The following is a 25,509-nucleotide window of genomic DNA, read 5'->3' as shown; positions in this document are numbered from 1 at the left end:
AACGTACTAAAAGGCACTTTGAAAACAAGATAATTTATCCTTTATGCTCTGACAGGCCTAAGAGTCTTAATAGTTTTCACAGATGACATTCTTTGTCCCAGGTACCTATTAGCATTATATAAATTCTCCATGGTATCAATGTCTCTTTGTTTCCCTGAAACAGGTGTACCAACTTATTTCACTTTAGTTCAATCAAATCCTCTTTGTGATCTTTTCCATAATTATAGAGTAAATGAAATTCACTTGCTCCAAAATATATGTAATTTAGAAATGCAAACTAAGTTTTCCCCTGTAGGGGGTGCAATCTGTTTTATATCTCTTAATATGTGTAATTAAAGCTATAAACCACAGAGGGAACATTTGTAGATTCTCTGTGTATTCACACACATTTTTAAGTGATTTAAAAACCATGTAAATTTGATGACAGCCAATGTTTTCCTCAAGTTATAAAACTTGAAAATAAGATGAATACAATAAGTTTATTTTTTGTTATGGTTTTGGGCATTGTATTCATCAGGATTCTTCTAAGAAGCAGAGCCAATTGTATGTATACATAGTATACTCTTATTTATATGTGTATACATTTAAATTCATATAAATTATATACATACAAACACAGACAACATATAGTTAGAGATTGATTTATCATTGTGGAAGCTGGCAAGTTTGAAATTTGTAGGACAGGCTGGAATTCAAGTAAGAGTTAATGTTACAGTCCTGAGTCTCTCAATGCTGGAAACTCAGGCAGAATTTCTAAGTTGCAGTCAGAATTCCTTCTTCTCTTGAAAACCTCAGTCTTTGGTCTTAAGATCTTCAACTGACTAGATGAGACTCACCCACATTATGGAGGGTAATGTTTACTTAAACTCTCCTGATTATAAATGTTAATCACATCTTTAAAATACCTTGGCGGCAACATCTGGACTAGTATTTGACCAAACAACTGAGCACAATGGTCTAGCCAAGTTGACACATAAAATGAATCATCCCCGACATCTTGCATATATTTTTATCAGTGTAGTTATGCACCTAAATTAAAGATAATGGTTGCTAGGATTTTTGATAGCTTGAATTCAATATTTAGTACAACTACAGTAATAAAGCTGTTAATCTATACGGTACTACTCCAAAGTTGAGTGAGTGGGACATGAAACACATCAACCATAAACTGTGCTTCTTATCAGTTTGCATTTTTTCTATAATATTTTTTAGGTCAATCTCCTATAAAAGTATTGTTTCAGCTTATTTTTTGAAATTTAACTTTCAAGTTCTTTGCATGCATGCAATATTGAGCAATCTTGAACACATAATTAGAATAGCAGCCAAAATGTGGATTCAGAAGAGAAGGCTAATCAAGTTGCTATCCTGTGCTGGAATTTCTAAAATCTTAAAATTGGTATAATGCAGAATGTTCCAGGACCTCACACAGATCCATAAAATGTGTCTTCTGGGTTAAGTTCCTCATGTGGTTTGTGTATGCTTCCAGTTCAAGGAGATGTCAAGCTTGCTTTTACTTTGGCCTCACATGATGCAGTTGGAGGTCTTCAAGTTGCCCTCACCCGATAATTATTTTTGTCTTCAAGTTAAAATATTTTAGTTATCTTTCCCCCTACAGTCCTAAAGTGGTTCTCCCACTCTCCTCCCTCTCCTTTCTCTCTCTCTCAGTTCTGATCCTGCTATTAATAATAAACAGTCCTTAATCTTGGATTTCTTGTTTTCAACTTATGTGACAATATTCATCTATATTTTTCCCTTAAGCTTATTAAAATTTACCTTTTAAGTCCTAGATTGGTGATTGGAAGCTGTGTGTGTATATGTGTGTGTGTGTGTGTGTGTGTGTGTGTGTGTATGTGTATGCGTGTGTGTGCACGTGCACTGCGTGCATTTGCACATGTGCATCTTTAATTGTTGGAGCTTGATCTCTGCATGACTTTCCATTAGCTTGACATCATCACGTGACCCCTACGGTTGAGCAGGAAATTAGTTTTTGTCCAGAATAGCAGGATACAACAGAAACGATTTTGTTTGCTACAAAGCCTCTTTGCTGCAGGAGCACAAATTGAAATAGTGGTTTGGTGATTGACTTCACTCATTAGACAGCCTGATGATAAAAATTTATGTTTAGCCTTTGGAAGGAAAAGGAGATTTTTTTCTCAGGGCTCAGTATAGGTCCCAGTTATAGGAAAAAATTAAGATGAAAAACCGTTACTTAAATATATTATTGAGCAATAGTCTGTGTCAAAAATCAAACTTTATAGGATTAATCATTTATCTGATTGTGTCCTCGCCCTCTATTATGTGATTTTGCATGTGGGGAGGGGCATATATATTCACGGAGGCAATTCCTAATATAAAGTTTATTAGCTTTTACTTTGATTTCTCCTTTATTAAAGTATTGAGGAAACGACACTTTTCAAATTTTTTTGGCAAGATCAGCTTTTTCAAGCTGTTTATTTTTGCAGATGTCTTTCATCAGTTCTTAAGAATGAAGCTAGGAATGTTTGCTGGCTTCTTGGTTAGTACCACCCAGAAAATTTTTTTAAAATCTGTTTTCTTATGATATTTGGGAGCTGTAGGGAATCTTTTTCATTTTTGTAAACTAGTAGTTTTTTAAAAAAATTTAAATAATGAATTTTTATATTTTATTTTGGCTTTTTGACTCGGGTTGATGTATTCATTATTTTATAGTTAATGATTTTTATGGAAAGGAGAGAAAAGTTGCTCATGTTTATCTTTGGTAAGTTTGAATATACTGTTCATGTCATCTTAGAACTGTTGCTTATTCAGAGAACATCCTACAGAGGCTAGTCTCCAAGGATACTGATAATTACTAATCAATTGTGACTATATGATCAGTCAACATCAAATATGCTTCTTGTAGAGTATTTTTATATAGTTAAAATATCTATATTAAGACATTGTTCTGATGCATTTTCTTTGAACCAGACTAGAGTAAGATGAGTTGAGAAAATGACTTGGAACAGTTTATTTCTTCATTTGGCAAACATTTATTAAGCCACTCAGTTGTGACAGGCATTGATGTTGTCCTGTCTCTACAGAAACTGACAGTTTAGACAAAAATGAAATCCATTAAAATTCAGTAAAGTGACTGTTATAAAAGGGGTTCCTTTTCCTGACTGTGTCCTACCATTTCTGGCAATCTCCAGATGGCCTTCCAATTTGAGCTTTGAAACTGGTGAATAAAGCAGAAGCGAGGACACAGAAAAACTTTCAGATCAAGAAGTAAAATTTAAGCTGCCAACAGAGAACCATGTTATACATTTCCTTTTCTCTTAAATCCTAAATAAAACTAATGCATACCATAAAGAAGAGTTCCTTAAGTTGAGGGATGTATCGCCCCTCTTTTTTTTTTGTGTGTGTGAGAATTTTTGCGAGTTTTTTTGAAACACCCTCTTTTTTTTTTTTTTGTGAGAATTTTTGCGAGTTTATTTGAAACAAACTGACGACATATACCAGAGAGCAAGATCTCAAATGTCCCTATCTCACTCTCTTGAAAAATAAAATCCCTGTGGACTTCCAAGGTTGACTGAAATTATCATTATCATATTACTTAACTTATTTTACCTATATTGTTTATTGTTACTTAATATGCACCAACATAAAACTACTTATAATATTTTATGCCTATAGCTCTATACTAAATAAAACCAAAAAAATTTACAACTTAAATACAAATAGGGCTACAAAACCATTACGGTTCAAATGAATATTATAATTCAGTTCAGATCAACATGGATTTAGTCAGATGGGTAACACTGTTTTGCTTCTGAAATAGTTGTTGATTTGGGGAATTATAGTAGAACGATGTCACCACAAACCTAGTTCTGCGGTTCATCTGTTTCTGTATTTGGATTTTGATAATACTTACTCAACAAACGCCTTCATATAAGTATGTTATTCAAACAATACCAATGCCTTTATTGTTAGTAAAACTCTGCTAGTGAGTAGTCTTGGAGCAGCACGTTAAAGATGCCTATTGGCAACTCTGTTAAGCTTCATTACTTGAAGATAAAGTTAGCCTAATTAACATCTTCATTAAATAGGTATCTGATGCAATTATTACTAGGATCAGGTATAGAAAAATTCTTTTTTGCATACTTATGTTCATACTTATTTCCAATAAATTGATACAAGTTGGTACAGTCAAAGATGATACTGGGCTCTCCTACCACTCTGCTTATTTGGACCACAGGGCCTTCCACTCATACAGCTTTCCCTTATGTCAACCGACATAAGCTCAGTTGTGCATACAAACTGCTGCATACACATCTTGTGGCAGTATGCAGTTGCATGGTGTCATCCAAAATATGTACATTATTTTTAAATTTATTTTAAAAAGATTATCATAAAATTTAAAAAAAATTTAAAAACATCATCAAGAATTTGAAGACCTTTAATAATATTTCCGTAGATCTTTGAGAAGTACTGCTATAGACGATGCAACAGTTTACTTATGGTGAAAAAGAAAACTTTATCTATTTAAATAAATTTGTAAATAGTTTCTCAATTCTAGATGCACTATTAACGTATAGCATTACCATGATATTTAAATCTGATGTCTAGGACCTGATATGAAATATATATTATATACATATGATGTATTACCGAATTGTACACTTCAAACCTATGTAATTTTATTAACCAATGTTGCCTTAATAAATTTAATTTAAAAAAGAATTTTAGATATGTCTTAAGTTGTAAGAGACAAACCTCACTGCTGTTGACCCTTGCTCCGCTGAGAGTATGAGCAACCCAGTCTACTTAGCTGGGTTGAAAGACTAACCATGGAGCCCAGCTTTGGTGTCTTCTATATTCAGTTCTGGCTATGGGCAGTGTTGGTTCTGTGTTTGAGTTAGTAATTTTTATTTTATTTTACTTTAAGAACTATGATCAAATTTTCATGTATTATTGGTTATATTTAATTTCTAAGTATCGAAAGTGATTCATTTACCAAAGAATAAATTTAACTCTAGTCTCACCAGTTTTTTCCCCTATTCTGTTTCAAACGTCAAAACGACACCTACCATTTCTCTGAATATTGATTACACTGCAGTGCACTCTTCCTTCTATAACTTTAAGACTCATTATTTACTTCTCTAACTGACCAGGAAGGTAGGACATAATCAGTACTTGAAAATCTGAACAGAGCAAACCTATATCCTTCATGATGCCAGGAACTCTGCTTTATTCCTAATTTATTTTTAGCTAATTTATATCTGGCAGGATTTCAGTCAGGGGCATAACATGTTTACATTTGATAAGGGACTGATCGTTAGGTCCACCCATTGCACTGCCTGACATAGTGCTTGGCACATGCTAGGCATTCACTGTAGGTGAATGAAGGAATAAACGAAGAATGAATGAATGAATTTGGTGTGGTGGTAGTGGTGATGGTGTGGCCACTTTAGTTTCTTAGCAGAGACACATTTTGGATTGCTTTCCATTTGAAGCTGGTGGGAACATTGTCTTACTGATCTTCATATTGCCTGAGCTTTTATTTATTTTGGGAGATGAAGGAATCTTTTGGAAAATTTCTTGATTCCTCTGTCTTAATGCACTTAGGGTAAGCATACTCTTTAGATAACCAGGTGGATAGATTACCTTTCACATTACAGAAAACAGTTGTTATAGGTCACACATTAAATTGCACATAGAATTTCTTTGTTTTGCTTTTTAGTTTTAGTTTCAGTTCACCTGTCATGCTGAAACCTCAGATGTAATCTTTCCTCTGCACTGCTGACCAAGAATACATTTCTCTATACTTTACTGGGGCTGGAGTAACCCAGTTATGATCCTATTAGTAGAGTTCCGCCTTACAGGCTTTTACCATCTGCTTCCCTGATCCCAGCATCAAAATAGTAGTGAAAACACTGAAAAGAATACAAAGAAAATGGCTTCATTTCTGGCATTGCTCACACAGCTTATTACATGTAATATAGGCAACAAGGGTGTGAAACAGGAGCTCGTGCACATTCCCCACTAGTCAGTTCACCCATTGAGTCAGTAAACATCCCTTTATAATGTTGTTGTGTAATTAGCAGCTGCACAGTAGCCAGATGCACTTGATTAATCAAGTTTATTTCATTTTGACTAAGAGTAAATATATTCTTGTAGAAAAATATTTTTTAAATTTATGTAAAGAAGAAAATTTAAATCATCTGTAATCCTACCACTTAGAAATAACCACATTTAAATAGAAGCTACCTTTTTTTTTTCACCATTTTGACTATTTTCACAAGAACTTAAAAATATTACCCCATAATACATTTTACTTCTAGAAATAATTAGAAGATATAGATAAAATACCCATTATAATACCATTTAGAGATAGCTGATATTAAGATTTTGGTACATATTCTTTCAGACTTTTAATTACACAAAAATTATGTAAATTTATGGGTAGGCATATAATTTTAATAAAACTGGAAGCACACCGTACATACTTAGGTATAATCTTTTTTTGAATATCTTTTCATGTCAATAAATATATATCCCCATAATATTACTGATGGCTATGTGATTTTCCATTGTATTGATGTATAAAGTAAATCAATTTATTCAACAGAGCTTATGAATCCTTTTATAATTGTTTATTGTGAGGTTTGTATCATACATCAGTTTTACATTTTTATGAGTTCAATCTGTCAGTCTTGTTATGGTTTCTGTCTTTGGGGTCATGCTTTGGAATTCCTCCCCAATACAAATATTTTTATATTCAGCTCTGTTTTCACCTAGGATTTTGATAGTTTCTGTTTTAACACTGTAAACTTTAACTAATATAGAATTTATCTTACATATTATGAGGCAGGAATGTAAGTTTATCTTTTTCTAAAACCCTTTGTTAAATATTCATCTCTCCATTATTTTGAAATGCTAGTTTTATCATAAGTCATAATCCATATAAATAATTGGATCTGTTCCTAGACTCTTAAATTTTGTTTCATTAGTCCTGTGCAAGATCCATATTGTTTTAATTATTGAGTGTTTATAACATGCTTCATATGATATTTGGTTGAGCAAAACCTCTTCTTTTCTCAGAGTTTTTTGGCTAGTCTAAAAACAGTGGATCATCTTCCAGATAGACTGGAAATTGTCAAGTTGCAAAAATTTTTTGCAACTTGAGTTTTTTATTGGAATTATGTTAAATGTAAAAATTAGTTTGGTGAGATTGACATATTTATAATATATTCTCATTAAATATAAAACATGGCTATAGTTAACAATACTGTATTTTATACTTGAAAGTTGCTAAATATTCTCACTACATGCAAAAATGGTAACTGTATGAGATGAAGGATATGTTAACTAACCTTATTGTGGTAATCACATATATATATATATATATATAATCACCATGTTGTATACCTTAAACCTACACAATGTTATATGTCAATTTCTCAATAAACTTGGGAAGAACAATATAAAATATATTTTTATTCATTTTTTACCTCTTATTGACATTTTTTGTTTTATTAACATAGCTATTGCACATTCTTAAGTTTATTTCAAAATAATTTATCCTTTGTTACTATTGTTATTGAGAGCCTTTTCTCATATTTTCTGATTTTTACTAGTGCCAATAGTAGTGAATTTGATTTTTAATCATTGTTTCTAACAGATTTTTATTTTATTTGCCATAGAGACAATCATTCCTGTCCATTCTTTAGATTTCATTTCCCTTTCTTGACCCATTGTGTAGACTCAAACCTAGTCTAGAAAAGTGTTGAAAACTGATGATAATAAGGGTTTTCTTGCCTTACCTCTGACCTTCAAAGACAAAGACTCTAGATCATCAGTGTCAAATAGAACTTTCTGCAATTATGGCAGTATTCTCCCATTGTCCAATGTGGCCACTGAGCACTTAAAATGTAGCGAATGAGATTGAAAACTGAATTTTAATTTTATTTGATTTTAATTAAATTTAAACAGCCATCAGGTTAGAGGCTACCATATTGTACAGCACAACTCTAGTTTTTCATTGTTATGTCAAGTAGTATTTATTTCAGATGAATCTTTAACATGTTAAAGCCAGCTTAAAGATAATGGGATAAAAGTGAGAGTATCATGTAGATAATTGCCAAACACATGCCCTCAGCAGGATGCGAAAGAGTAGAGAATAGAATGATGACCGGAGTGCGATGAGGATTGAAGGAAAGCTTGCTTTCATCTGTTTGTTTTGTTACTAAGACGAAGTATGGTCTTAAATCCAACCTTGTATTTATTCTCACAAATATGTACCTTCTTCAATGTTCCTTATTTCTATTAATATAACAACCATTATTCTAGCCCAAAGCTTTGTTACGTTTTTTAGTTTCCTCTCTTCCTTGTCCCCTAATACCCGAATTCTCCTTCACCTACCACACCATTTCCACTAGCCTACATTTTGCCCATTCTTCAGTGTCCTTCACAAGTATATCCTCTGAATGAAACAACTCTTTTTGATCTGGTAAATTAGAAGTAGTTTTGTCTTCATTGACACTAGTATTTAATTTATGGTTTCTTTTTATAGCTCTTAGCCCTGCACATTGTCTTATAGCTATTTATGAACATATCTATCAGATTCATATCAATAGCTATTGTAAATATTGCAGTAGTTATACCTACCTATTTTAAGCTCTTTGAGGATATAATCCTTGGCTGATTTACCTTTCTATCCTGTAGGGTTCCTCTGCTGGTATGCTCTGCACACACACACACACACACACACACACACACACACACACACACGTGTGTATATCTATACATACATACACATGCTCAGTAAGTATTTATTAAACGAATCACAATAGAACTTGTATTAATTGTTTGCTTTGTATTTCTTTAGTTGATGACGTTTGGAGAACAGAGAGCATATACATTTATTTTTGTATTTTCTACATGCTAGCACAACCCTAAGCATTAAACAATTGTTTGGTGATTATTATAAATTTTCTTATTCATAAAAATAATATCAAGACATATCACTTAGGATTGCCATTTTGCTGTATATAATGAAAATCCAATTAAACTAGCTTAATCAAACAGTTCTTTTTCTCAAAAAACAATAAGTCTGGAGGTAGACAGTCTAGGACTTGTACAGAGGTGTCATGATGTAGTGTCCCACATTTTTTTGTCCTTAACATATAGCTTTTGTCCTTGTGATTGTATGAGACTCTTCCACCTCAAGCATCATATTCATCTTTCTGTCCCTTTATATCAGAAGACAGTAGCTTTTCTAGAGGTCTCTACAAATAGACTTCTGCTCTTATCTCTTTAGTCAGAACTAGGATCACATGGACATTTCTGTCTGCCAGGGAATTTTGGAAGGTGAGTTTAACTGGGTGCATTGCCATCTAAGAAAAATTTGAATTCTATTCATAAGGAAGAAAATGAGAATGAATCTTGGATGGGCTACCTGGAGTAACTTGGTTATGAAATTTACACATAAAGCCATTAGGATCTATAAGGGGATCATAAGATACATGTGAAAAGTTCAACAATTCAAGACAATTATGTGCTAAATTCCATATACACAGTCAGACAATATATGTTACCAAAAGTTAGAGGTAAAAGAGCTCCCTGGAACATAGAGTCGACTAGGAAATCTTGAATGTAAGAGGTGGGACTTGGGCAAAGCCTGAAAAGGTGGGTCAAGTATTTTACAGAGGCACTAGATGCCTGTTTCGCAAGTGAGGAATAACATGCTTGAGATATGTTGTCGAATCACTAGACCAGCTTAGCAAGAGTAATGTACTCATATTATGGGGCTATAGAAGATAAGTTGGGACAACATAATGGTGGGTTTTAAATGCCACCACAGTAGGTTTGCAAGTGTCCAAAAAGGGGCATAATAAAGGAAGTAGAATAGAAATGATAATGTGTTAGAGTTTAAAAGATAATATGTTAATTCACAGATTAGTTCATTAGAAGTAATTAATATCTAGTGCTGTACTTCCCACTTCCCACCCAGTAGTTAAGTGGTTCACAGCATTTTGGTTTACCAAAGCAGTTACTCGTAAGGGGTCTCTAATACTTAAAATAGAGATTTGATATTATAATTGAAGCCCTGAGTTATAGAACAATGGAGCTCTAGAAATCAAATTTTGTTAAACTTTTTTTTTTATATTGCCAAGGAATTCTTTTTGTCTGTTATCACCACATAGATTTTAAATATTATGTCAGCATATTTTATCATATTAATACCCAAGTGTGATCTTTCTTAATTAAAACCATTTCTCTAAGCTTGCACTGAATAAATTATAAAATGATTGAAAACAGAGTGGTGCTCCTTTAACTAAATGTACTTTTGTTGTCTGTTATTTTCTCAACCAACCTAGAATTTTAAATTTGTTGCAAATGCTTAAACTTCAAAGCCTAATGTTTTATTTTCCTTTTTAAATCAATTTTAATACAGTTTTCAAAGTTTCTTTTAAATAAGTGAGGTATGTTAGAGCTTTCCCCAGATACACTTATAAATTTTTTTATACACATATACACATGCTCAGTAAGTATTTATTAAATGAATCATAATAGAACTTGTATTAATTATTTGTTTTGTATTTCATTTGTTTTGTATTTATTCAACTGTAAATCTCACAAAATAGCAAAGATTTGTTATCTTCTATTTTAATAATATCAACTGCTTATGATGGTTTGACATAGCAGTTTGAGTAAAGAGACAATCTGATTCAATTGAAACACATAAAACAAGCTTGAAATCATTTCCTATATAATTGTAAATGAACATCTGAAGACCGAGTTACCGCATTTATTTACTAATTGGAATATCAGAATTTTCATCTCCATTAGTGCTTTGTCTCTCCAGAATCTCCTCTTTAATTACCATAAGATCTTTCCTTTCAGAGTTTCATTAATGTGAATTTAACTCCATGTAGAAATAACTGATATATAATGCAATTACATCCAACTAGTTACAACTGTAGTATTCATTGTTGGGTACTTTTTTTTCCCCCCTCTTTAATTCCCTCTTCTCCTCTTCCACCCCTGAACCAGGCTCCTCCCATGCTCGTGGTATGCATCTGGGGCCTGGGGCCTGGGGCCCCCCGGTGGGGCCTGGTGCACTCCGGGTATGTCTGCGGCTCCACTGGGGGTGCGAACCCAGGACCTTCTGCGTGTAAAGCAGACATGCTAACCACTACACTATGGAGCCACCCCCAGTTGGATACTTTTTGATTATTGTTCAGCCCCAATCCCACTGATGTTGGGTTTGGCCCTGAGACTGCTTTGGTCAATGAAATGTTACTGAATGTGACATAAAGCCTTAAATACACCTGCGTGGTTTGCCTTTGGTTTTGCATACTGGTAATTTGCCATGAGAAGAGCTTTCCCTGGGTAGCTGCTGCTCCTTCAGCTTGGATCTCAGAATAAACGCAGGTGGAATGAACCTGAGCTGAACCCACAACTTGAAGCAGAGCCACCCAGCCAAGCCCTGCTTAGACTAGCCAAATTCTAGTTAACATACAAACCCATGAGCATCGGAATCAATGTTTGTTATAAGCCACTGAGTTTGGGATGCTTTGCTCTATAGGATTATTGTGGCAATAGCTGACTAATACATTCTAAAAAATAGGTCTCTATATTTTCATTAAGAAAAAACATAATTACACATTACCAAACTATTAACTCCCTACTTTATTGATGAAAAGTAATAGCACAATACACTAATTAATCGAGAGTTTCTTTTGGCTAGTGGGCATTGCAAGTTTTATTAAGAAAAATGCCTAAAATGAAACGAGGAATAAGTTGTTGAAGTGCCTTTCTTCCTTTCTTCCTTTCTTCCTTTCTTCCTTTCTTCCTTTCTTCCTTTCTTTCTTTTTCTTTCTTTCTTTCTCTTTCTTTCTTTCTTTCTTTCTTTCTTTCTTTCTTTCTTTTTTCTTTTTCTTTCTTTCTTTCTTTCTTTCTTTCTTTCTTTCTTTCTTTCTTTCTTTCTTTCTTTCTTCTTTTTTTTGGGGAGGTGGGGCAAATCTGGCTGGTACTTTAAGTGGTCACAAAATGGAATGACACAGGAGCCATGGCAAACATTTGTTGAGGGCTTGGCCACACATGTGCATGGCATCATATCACATCTTCTCACAGCAAACCTGTTAGTTAACACATATTTACTGAACATTTACTATATGCCAGGTATTGTGAGGTGTATATTATCCCATTTTTGTCAAATGAAGAAGCCGAGGCTCAGAAAAATAAACTGAGTAGTTCAGGTCTCCCAGGTAGGAAAGGGCAGAGCTGGGCTTAAACGTGAAGTCCGTCTGACTTTGAAGATCCTGTTTTTACCATCATTGTGTTTTTCATGTTTGGAAGGATGGTAGAAGTAGGAGAAAAGATAGAATTTACATTCTGATTTACCCTAACATTTGTGTTAGTGTGCTATTCCGGATAATCATTTGCCATATAACCTAGACGTCACGTGGGATTGCCTCAGCATTCAGAAATCTGTGTATAGTTAGCTTGGATCTCCATGATTTTATAGCCCTTGAGATTATCATGGGAAAACAGCAAAAGTCAGAATTAGTCCCATTAGTCTGATAGTTCCTACTTAGCTCAATTTTAATTTTTTAAATTCACTGAATTTCAACATCAATTTTGTTCAACTAACCTTAAATGGTGAAAACTAAAAACATCTAATATAAGAAAGAGCTACTATTTTCTTAGATTAGAAATAAAATACTTTACATAACTGAGAGAAAGCCTATCTTTAGAATTTTACTTACTTCCTACCTCTTTCCAAAAATGTAATTTACAAAAAATTGCAGAATAAATCTGGGTGTAAGCTTTTTCTGGACTTTTTCCAGACCCCTTTTCCTATTAGCTATTCAGAGCGAATTTCAGGAGTTTGAGAGTTTGGTTTGTTTGTGAGCCTAGAATTTAGTTGCTGGTATAAATTTAAATAGTCTGAAGCTCTTGCTTCTATACTGTGTTAGAAATGGTTGCAGAACTGCTTTCTGCTTCTGGCTAAGGCCAAACCTGTGTTGCATGATTTGCCACTAAAATTTTAAATCCTGTTAGAACTATTTTTAATTGGAGAGAGCTGAAAACCAGTTGACCAAAGGACTTTATTTCTCACTCATTTCTAATATAATTTAATTGGTTCATCTTTAATTTAGGAAGCAATTTTCCTAGTAAATTGGCAGACATTTATTCCTTTAAATAAAACCTTACCAAAGATAACTAACTGCCTTAATGGTTTTTTTGAGGAGCTCATGTTTTCTTACATTCTGTGATTACAGTGGTACTGTTTTTTTATTTAACAAACATTATTTTCTTTATTAAACAAAGCATTGCATTGGGGATGTGTTTCAAACATGGAAGCAATTATAAAAGAGAATGAACGAAAGATAAGGCATATCCTGAATGTGAGATGCATTTGGAAGTGGGGATGTCTCAAGATTCCACATTGGAACTTTGGCATTAAGATTCTGTTATTGTTTGGTCTCAGTACTAAGTTTATGAAAAGAGCATTTTACCTTTGTGTGACCTTGACCAAATTCTTTAACCCTCCTAAACCTCTAGCTCCTCATGTGTTAAATGGGGTTATATATCTGTATTACCTACTTCAAAAGGTTGTCGTAAGGGTCAGATAAAAAAAATCTGTGAAAGTACTTTATATTGTACAGTACCTACATACATTAGTGATTATGTTTGTGGGGCAGAAACGTAGGCAGGAGTTTGCTCTTAAATTCATTTGTGCATTGTGGTTGCAACGAATAGTCCTCAAATCCTAAATGGTCGAAAGATGACCAGGGAAGAGACTACCAGCCCAGGGCACAGCAATGACCAGGCTCTTTAACCGGCCCTATGAATGTCAATTCCAATCATTTCAGGTTGTATTTGAGTGTCTACAGTGTGCTGGGCACCATGTTAGTTACTGGGGATACACACTATAACACGACACGGTGATTGCCCTCAGCAGTTCCCAGCCTAGCTGTGGACAACACGGATGTGCATCTATAGCAGGGGTGAACTGGGAGATGGGCTGGGCAGAGGGATTGGAGCATAAAAGAAGTTGGTTATTGTGACTGGGTCTTGCATGTTTTTTCAATGATTAAATAGGGTGATTTAAAAATAATCCACCATCTTTTTTGACTGTTGAAATCATACAGAAAATAAAAATTAAGGGTATTTTGAAAGATTGTATACAAACATCTGTAATAACACTTTTTTTTTCTTTTTAATAGATGAGTGACAGGACAAGCATCTTTACACTTTTGTCATGTTTTGGGTTTCTTACATGTTCCTTTTAAATTCCAAGGATATTATCACAATGAGGTTCTACTCTATTGCTTGTTTGTGTTCTTATTGTGTGACACTAAATCTTTGGGCATCTTTTTTAACTTCACTTTTGTATTCAAAAGTTAAATTTCTAGTAATCTTTATTTTTGATAGTTTTTAAAGGGAATAAGTGGATAATATATTATTCATACTAAAGAGGATCTAGTAACAAAGTTTACTCCTAATTAGTGATAATCATCTTTGGCTCTAGAATGTTTTAAGGGTTTCTTTCCTATTTCTTTCTCTCTTAGATGAATCATAAAATAAGCATTCATTTTCTAAATGTACAACAGGGAGAGGAGACATTCCAGAAGATGCCAAGAAATATAGAGAAGCGAACCTGGGATTAAAAAAACTCACTGCAGCAAATCTGGGGGGTGCAGGGGTAATCTGTTGTTGAATTAAATTCTCTACTGTGTCTAACTAATGTTTTACTCCAATAGAGTTGCTACTTTGGTCCCTACTTTAACTTAAACATTTAGAGAAAATATGGGAAAGTTTGTGAGAAAATGAAGTCTTATATAAACATGCCAATCTTAATTGTTTGTATTTACTGTAGAAATCACAGAGTGGCACCACTGTGGCCCGTTGACTCACTGTTACTGTAAATTCATGTGATGTCCTGGATGCTTTGGGAGATGGTAGCCAAGCCCACATTCAAAATTCAAAACAAAAAATATTTAAATACCCAAGTGAGTAAAAACAGATTCTCTTGGATCAGTCTAGATTCATCTTATAAAGAAGTTGAGCGTCTGGAATTTTTATGTGCATTCGTGAGGCCCTAGTTTTTTCTGACAGACGATTCACTGTGATTACTGGCTGTAGGCAGTAAGAAAGGGCAGTCAGGAAAGACAAAGAATTTGCAGTACAGAACTTTCAATAATGTGTTGATGTCAGTAAAGGAGTGGAGCCACTTCTGATAAGAAAGAAGTGTTAATTTTAAACAGCTGCGAATGTACTATCTGTGATCTCCTGAAAAGTAACAGCAGGGTTATTCATAGGCTGACTGGGCCACAAGATGAGTTTGAGTATTCAATCCCTAAGTGAAACCAAAGAGAGAAGTAAATACTGGAAGAGGTGACAGAGTTCAGCCCTGGGAATGGAACATAGAATCTTTTACCAGGTTTATATTTGACAGCAGCTACTTCCCTCCTTTAAGCCCTCACCTCTCCTTTACAGTGAATAGGCACTTATCAGTAACTGTGAAAGCACAGTGTAAAACTTATTCCTATATTAGAGGTTCAGAAGTGACATGAAAATTATACAGCATTCCTATTACCCAGGCTAACTCTTAGAAGCACACTGATTTTGATGCTTAAAAAAATGTGAGGAAATTTTTCTGAACTGATTTAGAATTTTTATCAATATGTTTGGCTGGAATAATAAAAAGCTGCCCAAGTCTATGGAATTGGGTAAAAAGCTTGTTATTTTGGTGAAGGTACATATTTTTTGAAGATCTGTCTGCAAGCCATTAGGTGAAAATGTTGAATGGGAGTTAAATGGAAATTGACTGCTTCGGGTTCCAAATTGGACCATTGGTATTAGGATATATTCAGTTTTAACTCTGGCCTTAATACCTGGGTGTTTATTTTTCAAAAAACGATAATAAGTTTTTCTTTTTGCAACGACAGTTTAGCTAAGTATTAAGTGCTTGGGGACTGGGGTTCTTATTTAACTCTTCTTTGTAAGAGTTTAGAGTAAATCACTCACTTTTATTTTAACCTCTCATCTCTTTTACTTATGAAATATACACACTAATTCTGGCTCCCTTGCTTCTGAAGGTGTCACGCATGTTATATACACTTAGTGATAAAGTCTTAAAATACCAGAAATAAATGACATTTTAAGACTTTATCAACCCAAGGTATTGTTATGTGTATTAATAGCATTGCATAGAATAAGAGCAGAATCATGTAAGTGAATGCTATGTCATTTTATCTTTTTCTTATTTATATTTAATAAATATTTATATTTATTCATATTTTATAAAAATTCTGTAAGTATTTAGAACTATGGAAAGGGAATCAGTGATACATACATGTCTATGTTCACATTCCACCTTACAGGTTAGAGCTTAAAAATTCCAGGGTTGAGATTCTAAGTGGCCTTGTAGGAATGAACCAGGCCAGAACTCAAAACTATCACCATTTCAGCTTGATTTTGCAAAACTTTCAAATCATCTGCTCAGACAGCTAAACCCCAGCTGCTCTTTAGAGTAAGCCATGATGACAGAGTGGCTATAAAAGTGGCATCTCACAGACATAGAGAAGTATGAACAGGTTCAGCTTGGTTGAACAATTGCTCCTTTCTCTTGGATAGGAAGGGAAGACAGATGCAAGTAATGAATTTCCTTATTACTTTCCTTATTACTAAGTCCCTTATTACTTTCTTTTGGGAAAGTGATCACAGACTATAAATTAGGAAAGAGGACTTCACATCCAAGTATGGAAGCAGATCAGAAGTGCATAGACATATGGGATAAGGCAGAGCCTCAGCATTAAGCAAGGTCTAAAATAATGTAGCCTATTCTATAGATGTGCAGATAGGAACCATATTAATAGCAACAGCTGACATTTATGGAGTGCTCATTATTTACTAGACACAGTATTATATATTACCTGTAGATTATTCATATATAAGGCAGGTGTTTTCTTTATTTTGGAGATGAAGACATCAAGGTATATGAAGATTAAGAATCTTACTCAAGGTCATACATAGAGCTATGCTACCTTTCAGACCCAGGGACTCACATTGCAGAAAGCAGGGTTTTTTTTGCATGTTTTTAAAAATTTTAATTTAACTTTATTATTAGTTTCAAGTATACAGTACATTGGTTAGACATTTATAAAGTTTATGAAATGATCCTCCTGATTACTCTCTCCTCTGACTCTACACATAGCCATTACATTACTGCTGACTGCATTGCTATGCTGTGCTGTCCATCCTGGTGACCATCTATCGACTACTAATTTGTACTTCTTTAACCCTTCATCCCTCTTTCCCCGGCCTCTCACCCCGCCGACGGTCATCACCAGATTGTCCTTTATATTTGTGAGTCTGTTTTTGATTAATTTGCCCCTTTTGTTCCTTAGATTCTGAATGTAAGTGAAATCATGGTATTTATCTTTCTCTGTCTGACTTATTTCACTCAGCATAATAACCTCTAGGTCCATCCATGTCTTTGCAAATGGTAGGATTTCATTTTTTTTTTTTTATTGGTGAGTAATATTCCATTGTATATATGAACCATAAGTTCTTTATCCAGTCGTCTGTTGATGGGCATTTAGATTGCTTCCATATCTTGGCCTATTATAAATTGTGCTGATATGAACATAAGGGTGCATAGATCTTTATGAATTATTGTTTTGGTTTTCTTTGACTAAATATCCAGAAGTGCAATTACTGGGTCAAAAGGTAGATCCATTTTTAATTTTTTGAGGAACCTCCAGACTTTTCCATAGCGGCTGTACCAATTTACAATCCCACCAACAGTGTATGAGGGTTCCCTTTCCTCCACATCCTCGCCAATACTTGTTCTTTGATTTATGGATGATAGCCATTCTGACAGGTGTGAGGTGATATGTCATTGTGGTTTTAATTTGCATTTCTCTGATGATTAGTGACCTTGAGCATCTTCATATATCTATTGGCCATCTGTATTTCCTCTTTAGAGAAATATCTATTCATGTCTTCTGCCCATTTTTAAATTAGATTGTTTATGTTTTTTGTTGTTGAGTTCTATGAGTTCTTTATATTTTAGATATTGACCCCTTATCAGATGTATAAGTGAATATCTTCTCCCAGTTGGTATGTTGTCTTTTCGTTTTGTTGCATAGCAGAGAAACCACACTCTTAACCAGTATGCCATACCTCCTCCCATGAATTTGAAAAGTATATTCATAGTTCATCAATTGATGTCAGTGGGGGAGGGGATGGTGTGGACTGGTGGAATAAGGTGCTAACAGAGGGCAAGTTCTAAATTATTTGGGAAGTGGCCCAAATAGCAAGGTAATCCTAAAAAAAGAAAGTTCATTTCATAGGAATTAGTATTGGGTATTATTGGAATCTCCCATTAAATATTAGGTACCCATAACGAGATTGAGACTTCACAGTAAAAACCCAGCTACTGGAAATGTATAAAAGGTAAGGAACCCAGTCATAGTGGACTGGAGTACAATCAGAGGAACAAGAATTCAGGGCAAAGGCAAGAAGATCTTGACAAGAGATTTCTTATGTTATCTCCCTGCGGTGAGGGTTGGAGTTGGCTCTGAAGTCAGATGCATAGCTATAAGTCAGGGTTAGTTTAATAGATTCAGCTCAGCGGGAAAGAGAAGCAAGGGCACTGAGCCAGGTAGGCCATTAGAATTAACCCAACTGGGTTAGAGTTCTAGGCAAGAGACTAATTTTACTAACATTGCTTTTCCACCATGGCAGCCCCTGCTTCTACGGGAGATGGCATCACGTAACAGTGACATTATGTGTCCAAAGACTGTAGAATAGGGAGATGAATTTTCATACCATAATTACAAAATCCCAGAGCAGCCTTTCATATATATCATATAGCCCAATTTGTTATTCTCATATTTTTCAAAAAAACATAGTATGTTATATAATTTATTGATTGTAGAGTTTACTAAGCCATTTGGAACATTATTAGGAAGAATAATTAGATATGAAATTATTTAATTATTCGTATCATTTGTTTATTCTGTCTTATAATAGCTTTTGGAGAATATATATGATTTGGGGAGTTCTTGATTTGTATCCTTAAAAGATAAACATTCAAGATAGCAGTACTTAGGAGAGTCATTTAAATGGTTTTCATTTGCTAGTCCTATCTTCTATCAATTTTGTTTTTATTTTTTCTTCCATGCAGTGTTTATCCAACTGCCTCCATATTTTATCTTATAACAACTCTAAAGGCTATACAATTATCCGTTCTTTCTAAAGTTCATGATTTCCTAGACCTAGTTGTAAGTGTTGTTCAAAATCTCCCCAAAATGTTTTTAAGAACCCAGAATAGTTTCATTAGTGTTAGGAAGCTGTTTTCCAGATGACTGATATATTATAGGTTGGTTTCTATCAAAACAATATTTCTCTTGCTTAATCTGTGTGTGCATTTATCATGTTCTGTTCAGTAAATAGCTTTGTTATTATGAAATGAGTACAAAAGAAATATGCTAACATATAAAATGCACCGAGGAAACGCAATTACTTTGTTATGTAAATTCTCTAAATTGATATAATTCATGTACATCTTTGAGTCTTCATCTCACATTAGAGAGTTGGCCTGAAATGGTAAATGAACACAGGTTTGAGGTGGGATTTGTGGTAAAAGCTAGTATCACCATTTAAATGCTGCTAAGTGGATTCACCTCTCTGAATTTGTTTCCTGATGTGTTAATTGAGAATAATACCTATCCTGCAGGGTCCTTGTGAAAAGACAAATGCATATAAAGTTGCAAATGTAGATTTTCAGTAAAAGCTAACTGTTGTCATTCATTGACACCTAAAGACTATCCACTCAAGAGTTATATAATTTCAAGTTATAAGAAAATGCTTTTGATATAAAAGACTATTTCTTGCCTCCCTGGGCACTTGACACAGCCTACTGCACCATTAGCTATTGCTATCCACAGTTAATATGACAGCTTGGTGTGCCCCTGGCTCTGTGCTAGGTGATTTACATATATTATTTAACCAAAATAGCAATCCTTTCAGGAAATTTTTGGTCTCTGATTTTCTACCATGACTTTGAACTATGTGTATTTTCTTTTAGAACATGTATGCTTTTGACTTTTGTCTGCCTTATTCTATCTGCTACTTTGCACTAATTATGGTACTTTATGCAGCCAAACTACATTAGTAAAGAGGCTTTGGGATGCATATATCAGAGAATCAGAACTGATATGGCTCAAATAAAGGGAATTTTTTTTCAAACACACTACTGAATAATTCACTAGGCTCTATTCCTCTTGTGATTGTTTTCACTCTGGTAATTGTTTTTACTCTCTCTTCCATGGCTCCCCTCATTGATTAGATATGGCTGCAGCAACTGAAGACATGGCCTCTTTATATTACACTTGCTATAGGAATGGAGAGCTTCTATCCTCCCAGACAAAACTCTTGGCTTCCTTTGATTGGACCAATTTAAATCTTGCTTTGCCTCTGACACAATCACTGAGAGCAGGGGGTTGGAGTGCATTGACTGACTTATCCCTGCCCTTCCCTGAATCAATCACTGGACAAGGAGGAATGGTGTCAATCTGTTTAGTTCAAACATAGACCTGATGTCATCATGGTCAATGTCACCCAATCACACAGGGACATAATGGAGCAGGAGGTGAAGTGATACTAAGAAGGCATCTTTGTCTTGTTTCGAATCTCACATGGAAAGTTTTCAACATTTTACCTGTTGATGTGATTTTTAAAAGATACTCTTTATCAGTTTAAGGAAATCACCTTCACCATTAACTATGTTATTTTTTAAAATTATGAATGGAAGTTGACTTTTATTAAATGTCTAAATCTGTTGAGATAATCATGCGGATTCTTTCTTGATTCTGTAAAGGTGATAAATTACACTGGTTGACTTTTAAAACAACTTTAATAAGGTATAATAGCATAAATAAACTGCACATATTTGTAGTATATAGTTTGATCATTTTCACATATGTATGTACCTGTGAAACTATCACTGAAATCAAAATAATGAACATGTTTATCACTCCCCTCCAAAAGTTTCCTCATGTCCCTCTTTGTATTTCTCTCCACAGTCCCTTTCCCCCACATAGGTCCTCAGGCAACCACTCACCTATTTTCTGTCACTATAGATTAGCTGTATTACTGATTGAATTTTTGAACATTAAACTAATCTATTTATGAAAGAAAACCACCTTAATCATTATATATTATCTCTCTTTCTTACATATTTCTATATTCATGTATCTAACATTTTGTTTAGGATTTTTGCATCTATGTTTATAAATGCTATTGGGCTGCAAGTCTTCTTTCTACTAATGCCCTTGTCATACTTTGATATCAAGGTTATGCCGGAGAGTGTTTTCTGTTCTCTTTTCTATTCTCTGGAAGAATTTGTATAAGGTAGATATTTTTTTCCTTAAATATTTGGCTTGAATCAATCATCGAATCCAACTCAGAGTTTTCTTTGTGGGAAGATTTTTAATTATTGATTCAATTTTAAAGTGATACAGAACTCTTAATTGTTTCTTCTTGTGCTGTCAGATTTTGTAAGATGCATATTTTCTTGATTTTGTTGATTTTTATTGAAATATAACAGACACACAGTAATGTGCACAGTATTAAGCATAAAACTTAATTTTTTTACAAATGCAATTTATTGATGTAAAGTTGCTTATAATATTCTCTTTTAATATCTGTAGGCTCTGTAATGATATCCCCTCTTTTATTTCTGACATTGGTTATTCAGGCTTACTCTGTGTTTCTTCATTATTCCTCCATGGGAGATTATAAATTTATTTGCAATTTCAAAGAACCAAGTTTTATCCTTGTTGATCTTCTCTATTGTTTGTTTGTTTTCTGTTTTACTCGTTCTATCTTTTTATTTTTGTCCCTTTATTTTCTTTAAACTGAAGTTGTTCTTTTTATAACTTTTTATTATGGATATTTAGTTAATTGCTTTATAGCTTTTCTTCTCTAATATATGTATTTGGGGACATAAATTTTCCTCTTAAAATGAGCTTAATGTAGCTAGTACATTTTCATGAACATTCACTTCAAAATATGTTCTAATTTTTACCATGATTTCTTCTCTGATCCATGGTGTATTAGAAAGTATATTTCTTAATTTACAAGCATTCAGAGCATATTTTTATTATTGATTTCTGTTTAATTTCTTAGTAGTCAAAGAATTTATATGAATTCGATATGTTGAAATTTATGGCAATTTGCCTTCACATGTAGTTGATTTTTATAATGACCTTTACATATTTGAAAGCAATGTGTATTCTACAGTTTGTGCAGCTATGAGGACAAGATTTGAACAACACAGTTTACATATTTGTCCTAATAGTATGGCAGCATGGTCAGGTTCTGGTGAGGACCATCTTCCCAGTTTGCAGGTGGCTGCCTTCTTGCTGTGTCCTCACATGGCACAGAGAGCTTTGGTGTCCCTACCTCTTCTTACAAGGGCACTAATTCCTTCATTAGGGCCACAAACTCATGACTTCATCTAAATCTAATTATCTCCCAAAGGCCCCATTTCCAGATATCATCACATTGGAGTTAGGGCTTTGGCATTCAAATTTTGGGCATACACAATTCGGTCCATAGCACTTGCCAAATAAGATGCATTATTTTCCAGTGAATTAATAAATATGCTCGTTCAAGACTTTGGGAGTTTTTCATGGTGTGAAATTACTGTGATTACACATAAAAGTTAAATGATTTTTGCAAATGGTCAAAAAGTCTAACTCTGATCTTATAAGTGTCTTTTGTAAATTTCTTCCCCTAAATAAATCATAAATCCACCTATAATGCCTAGACCTACACACGATATGCAGTTATTATAGCTACTCCAGAGAATCTATAGTGTAAGACAAAGCTACTTTGCTGGAGAAACTTGACTTTCTTAATAGTAAGGTTTTTGCCTTAGATGGTACCACGGTACTTTGCTAGATTGCCTGAGATCAGCATGCCTTCCCAGTGTTCATGAACTGTGCTGCTTTTCCAGGAATATCTTGAAAAGACCCTACCTGAAAGAAATGATACCATACTATAACATTTCACTACCTACAGAGAACAAGAATCACCTCTGTCTTGTTTTCTTAGCCAGCTTAAAAAACAGGAATATAACTGATAAAGTCATCAACTCAGAGCCTCTACCCACCACCCATGTTATTTTCTAGTCTAGAATGGAGCCAACAATATAAAGAAATGCTTCCTAGAAAGGTTAAGGAGGAAAGCATCCACCACCCCACTGCTCCACCCCTGAAATAGGATTGTTAGCATCTGGTATGAACTAGAAGAGTAGCTGAGGCTGTGCCATGTGCCCCTGTTAGAAACAATGAGCTCATAATGACTAAGAGATTCCAGGGGCCTGTCTAAGCTGCCAGGGTTACAAAGGGCACAGCATTATCACAGCTGAACGAAAATTTAATATGGTTCTTACTTTACCGCCCATGGTAACCTAAGAAGGTGGTACGGCAGACAGACTCTAAATAGAGGGGCTCAGGCATGGCTCACGAAAGAACCAGATATACTGTTTTCATGGTGGAATAGGGAAGAAGACACTTACTTGTAAATATTTCTAAATGTCATGATCACACGTGAGCTTACTCATTTCTTTGTTTTTAGAATTTATCTCTTGTGAGAACAAAGTACTTTATAAATAATTCCTAAATCTAAAGTATTTATGACAAAAATTGAACATATACTCACTAGTTAAAAATTAGGAAGTGTGACTCCAGTGGTCCAGGGGCTGAGAGTTCCATCATTAGAGGTGGAGATTTCTTAAATTTCTTCTCAGAATGACGTTGAAGGTGTGCTCCCCACTATGTGCCCGCATGGATGGTTGAGAGGAATCTGGAGTCACTGTAATGAAGGTGGACAGGACTGAGAGTGCCCACGGGGTCGCCAGGGAACGAAGACGGAGGGAGTGTCACTACCATCTCAATGCTGCATTTTTAGAAACTAAATTTTAGATGAGGAATGAAGTCACAATCACTTAACTAAGGAGAGAATAATAAACTAGATATTAGTTTATTAATTTAGAGTGGAAAGTGTATCTCATTCAGGAATCAGTCTGCATATGTACTGAAACCTTCTTGGTGAGCAGAGAATCAAAAAAGAAAACTGCCCTTTTCCAAAAACAAAAAACAAAAAAAAACCCACACCAAACCTTTGTGGCCTGGAGAACTCATTCTTCATTTTCTGACTAATAACTTGAAAAGGTGGTCTCTGATCAGAATTCTAGCATACCTAAAAATGTAACTTTTTCTCCAACTTTTCTTTTTTCCATTTTTGTTAGCGCTCAGAACTTAATCATTGCAGCACCCCCTGCCTCAGCATACCCATGACAAAATTCCCAAGACTGAGTCTTACATTACAAAGAGTGCAATTTGGAAGAGCAGCTCTGATGAGATGAGCAGTTCTCCAGCAAATAAGGTGAAGATAGCAGTGATGTAGGAATCAGAATACCTGGCTCTAGATATAGGGCTTCTATTACCTAATAGTCTGACCTTGAGTATGTTTTTCTGGCTTCAGTGGCTTATGCTGTAAAATAAGATCTCTTTCACCCTTGACATGTAACCCAGATTTAACACTTTATTTTATTTTGCTAATTCTAGAAAGCTTTTAGGCCAAGGGGATGAATCTCTGTTCTCATTGAAGTTTTGCTTTTAATCTAGCATTCTCTATTTGTGTCTTTTCTCTTCATTTGGCTAGCCGGATATTAAGTGCCACTGACATGGTCCAAAGGGTATATTCTTTTCACCTTTGGAGCAAGAAGTACCAGAGTGGAGCACCTCATCCCTTCTCCAGATGCCTGTAAAGATGAGCCATAAAAACCATTTTTAAAATTAAGTCAGTTCAGTTAATACAAAAGTTGAATTACTCTCTAATTTAGACATATCATGGGAAACTATAACTTATGCCAGCTAACCCTTATCCAAATTTCCCCGGAAATAGCAATCTTATAACAAAATATGTTCTTGGACTATTCTAAAATTTCTAGCTGCTTTAAGTGTGATATTGAACCTAAATAAGAAACCTTCTACTAACAAAATGTATTCAATTTACTCAGGTGCTCAGGAGGTAGGCTTAACTTGAAAGAATCCATTGAAAAGATTTAAAGTACAATAACCCTGGGATTTCTCTCAAACTTCTTTAAGTGGAACCTTTGATATTGTTGTGTTGTTTCTATCTGAAGTCAGACAGAAGAAGAGATTGCTAAAAAGTTTTGCAGTTTTATTATTTTTCCTCTGCGAGGTAGAGATTTATCTGTGTCGGGATAAGAGGAGGTAGTCGTATTCTCTTGAATGACCAAATAAAGTTCTTGTTCAAGAGATTAACCATGTGCCATTGCTACTAGATTTATTCATCAAATGTATTGCTGTGAAGAGTATGAAAATATTTCAGATGAAATAATAGTATATGGGAGAAATTTGCTATGTACTTACAACAGGCCTAATAACGGTGCACGACCTTCACAGTGCATTCTGCAGCAGTTACAACACAGCA

General features: G+C 34.5%; 1 protein-coding gene and 1 non-coding gene across 2 annotated transcripts in view; one reads left to right on the top strand and one right to left on the bottom strand.

The window, feature by feature from the left end:
• Positions 1–25,509, top strand: part of ACYP2 (acylphosphatase 2) — a 114,757-nt gene that overhangs the window by 47,394 nt on the left and 41,854 nt on the right. The gene's annotated exons all lie outside the window — the stretch shown is intronic.
• Positions 11,097–11,170, bottom strand: TRNAV-UAC. The gene has a single exon. It is a non-coding gene; the product is annotated as a tRNA-Val (tRNA).

The sequence above is a fragment of the Pteropus alecto genome, unplaced genomic scaffold (assembly GCF_000325575.1).
Source record: "Pteropus alecto unplaced genomic scaffold, ASM32557v1 scaffold131, whole genome shotgun sequence".
NCBI classification, from domain to species: domain Eukaryota; kingdom Metazoa; phylum Chordata; class Mammalia; order Chiroptera; family Pteropodidae; genus Pteropus; species Pteropus alecto.
Note: the sequence above shows the minus strand (reverse complement) of the source record. Positions and strands in the feature narration are given on the sequence as shown.